General features: G+C 48.8%; 1 long non-coding RNA gene across 1 annotated transcript; it reads right to left on the bottom strand.

The window, feature by feature from the left end:
- Positions 1-515: 515 nt before the first annotated feature.
- On the bottom strand, positions 516-2,960 carry LOC146423892 (uncharacterized). Its single transcript, XR_014847249.1, has 3 exons — positions 2,662-2,960; positions 2,272-2,561; positions 516-2,112 (listed from the first exon to the last, which is right to left on the bottom strand). It is a non-coding gene; the product is annotated as an uncharacterized LOC146423892 (long non-coding RNA).
- Positions 2,961-3,517: the final 557 nt, after the last annotated feature.

The raw sequence follows: 3,517 nt of genomic DNA, 5'->3' as shown, positions 1-3,517 counted from the left end.
TCATTTTCTTTGGCCTCAGTGATTTGCTTCTCCAGCTCTGGTGGCCCCTTGAGAAACTTTTCATTCTCTCCTTTCAGGTGCTCAGTAATGCAGTGTTAAGAGGACTTTCCACTTTGTGGCCTAATTATGGAAAAATTCATTTCGGAGAGGGCTGTCTGGGCTGCTTTTACACTGATTCCCCCAGCTCTCGACTCAGGCTCCTCACAGCAGCATTTACAGAGCTGAAATCACCTTTTTACAGGTGTTTCACCCCAGGGAGGCGTGCTGGGAGTTCAGCAGCTTTTTTTGGGAGCTTTTTTTGGGAGCTGTGCCCTGCTGGGATCCTCCTGCTGCTCCCTGCTGCCTCCAGCCCAACTGCCCCTGGCAAAGTCCACATTCCCAATATGCTCCTGCAAAACCCCAAATTTTAAATAACTCCCCAAAACGCCTCGCAGGTGTCAGAAAAACAAACACATTGCAGGCTGTTGGGTTAAAATGTAATTACCTTGAGAGGGGAGATGGGCTGGGGGCTCTGCTTTGACATGAAGGTTCATTATGCTGTGACAATTATTCTGCTTTAATGAAGGGGGAAAAGGCATGTTAAAAATGAGTGTTGTGCCACCAGCTCTGTGACATGCTGGGAACATGCTGGAGCAGAATGACAAGTGTGGCTGCGTGTATCCCATGGAGGGAAGAAGCCTTGCAGGGTTTGGGAGACAGAGCAGGAAATTCCTGCTCAGTGCCACTCCTTGGAGCAGCCATGGCAGGAATGGGCTCGTTTTTATATTTCCTTCATTGCAGGAGTGAGGGAGCAGCAGGGAAATCCTCCCCAGCTGATGTAAAACAGGCAAGATGAGGTCATTTGTCACCCAAGGCACAATGAGCTGTGCAGGGCTGCTCTGGAGCCTCACAGAGAGCACAGAGTGCAGAGGAGTTTGGGAAGGAATGGGGCAAATCCGTGAGGAATTGGCAGGAGTGGCTATCAGTCAGAGCAGTTGGGATGAAATGTCTTGGTGAGCAAGAACCCAAATCTGTCCTGGGATGGACCATGGGAATGGCTCTGTGCTGGAGCAGGGCAGGCTGGGATGGGATCTGGGAAGAAATTGTTCCCAATTCCCTGGGAGGGTGGGAGAGGCTGGGATGGAATTCCCAGAGGAGCTGTGCTGCCCCTGGATCCCTGGCAGTGCCCAAGGCCAGGCTGGAGCAGCCTGAGATACTGCAAAGTGTCCCTGCCATGGCAGGGGTGGCACTGGATGGATTTAAGGTCCTTTCCCAAACCCTTCTGGGATTCTGTGACTCTCCAGAAGCTGTGCAAGGCAATATTTCAGCTCTGAGCTATTGCTTCATCCCTGTGGCACTGGCAGCAGCATGAAGGATGGATGTGATCGTGGCTGATGATGTCATTTTTGTTTTAAAGAGAATTATTGGGTGTTGGCAGTGATTTGGGTTGGTCAGCTCTAGCGAACTGTTAGAAATAAAAGAAAATCAAGGAAAAACTTCCTCTGTCCTCAAAAAGCACCAGCAGTGAAATAGAAAATTCTGCAGCAATAAATTCTGCAGCAGTTGCTAAAAAATTATCGCTGGTTTTCCTTCTATTAAATAGACTGAAGTAATTTTAAGAATAAAAACAAAACAAATAGGATTTTGTGGAAAAGGAGAAGCCTTGGCTCTATTTCTGTCTTCAAAAAGCAATATCCTGTTCTAGGATTGGGAGCAGAAGTGGCTGTGATTGTCCTGGCAATTTAGTCTCTCCTGCAAATGGAGCGAGGAAATGCTGCATCACAACTACAGAAACTCACAAATCACTGACATTTTTGAGAATGAACTCCTCAAATACCCCAAAAATGCTTTCATCTCTAACAGTATCATTTACTCCAGGGGCGTGCAGCTCTCTCCAGGGCACATCCCCAGGACTTCTGCAGAAGTAGGTGGTTTTATTCCCACTTTTCAGATTGGGAAATGAGAAATGGAGAATTGAGGTGCTTTTCTCTGAGAACACTGAATTGCTGGCAGGTTTTGCAGCTCAGATTTGCCCTCTCCAGGTGGAACCATGGTCACTGTCCAGAGCACAACTTCATTTGGCTTTTCCCTCGAGAACCTCTGCAGCTGCAGATGTGCAGGAGAGGTTTGTCCCTGCAATAATCAGATTAAAGCTCTTCAGGAGTGAGTAATGGCAGGGATAACACGAGGTGAGGGGAATGCAGATTGGAAATTAGGATGTTTGTTAGGAAGGAGCATCAGTGCTCTGTGAGCTCCACTCCTCCATGGCTCTGGGAAGCTGGAACTTCTTACCTGAAGCTTCTTTGGGCCTTTATTTTCCATTTCCATGTCATGGAGGAAGGGATGAGGAGAGTTTCCAGGCTGTGGGACCAGCTGGACTCCCTGGATGCTGAATCCAAGGTGCTCAAGCAGAGGAGATTGAGGGATGAGTGAGGACAGGAAGCAATTAAAGAGCTGCATGTCTGTGCAAGTGCTGTGGGTGTTTCATGCCTGTTCTCACTTCCAGAACTTTGCCTTTTCCCAGCTGGCAGAGCCTCCTGCTGACCTCCTGTGCAGTGGTGATGCTGCAGGAGCTCTTCCCTCTGTTACAGGAAACAGAATTGTGGCTGGGAAATAGGAACACCATGAAACAAACCCTCACTTATCCCTGACATTTCCCTCCCTCCCTCCCCTCGCCCTGACCACAATATTTGCCGTAGCTGCAACATCCAATTGATTTTATTTCCCTTTCTCTTGGCCATCCTTGGGCTTCCAGTGCCCTCTGGTTTTTTTTCTCCTTCAGAAAACACGGAATGTGTGGATAAACCCTGCAGGCTGGCAGCTGTGTGTGCCTGGATGCTCTCCTGAGAGGCTGCCCAAGGTGGTCCCCACCGTGTTTTAATTAACACCAACGCTTGTTCCAGCTGTTTGACAATTGTCGCTGAGCTTGTAGGAGCAACAGGGGGGAAGGTTTTTTCCCCTCTCCAATTTCCACACTCCAATCCTCCCTCGCCTCAGCAGTGCCCCTGTGCAGTTGTACACCTGAGCAAGCCCCAGCCTCCCATCGGATCAATAGCATGATTTATGCATAAAAGCCCCGAAAACCCTGCAAAACAATCGCGCCGGTAATTTTTCATGAACTCGCCTTAAAGCACTTGCCAACAGGCTAAATTACCCTCTCGTTGAGCGTTGTGTTTTGTTCTCCCTCCTTTCTTCTCCTCCCTGTTTGCCTTAATATTGATAAGTGTTCTCCAGCACGAGGGAAGGTTTGCATGGCACTCAGCATTGTGCTGGTGAGCACAGCAAAGGAGCTTTTTGTTCTTCCCCTCTCATTGGGGCTCTGATTCCTGAGCTCGGTGGGTTCTGTTCTGGGCTCCTTAGTCAAATCCACCCTGGCAGCCCTGAGCTGTTTGCCCAGACTCTCCAGATCCTGGGAAATCCTCTTCCAGGGATGTTGGAGGGAAATGTTTGCTCTGAGCTTCCCTTTGGTTCCGCGCGGCGCTGACTCAGAGCCTGTGGTTATCAAATCAAATTAATGATATTAATAATTCCTTTCCTT

The sequence above is a fragment of the Lichenostomus cassidix genome, unplaced genomic scaffold (assembly GCF_008360975.1).
Source record: "Lichenostomus cassidix isolate B80296 unplaced genomic scaffold, HeHo_3.0 unassigened_scaffold_chr26, whole genome shotgun sequence".
NCBI lineage: Eukaryota > Metazoa > Chordata > Aves > Passeriformes > Meliphagidae > Lichenostomus > Lichenostomus cassidix.
The sequence above is the reverse complement of the archived record's forward strand: the minus strand, read 5'-3'. Positions and strand labels throughout refer to the sequence as shown.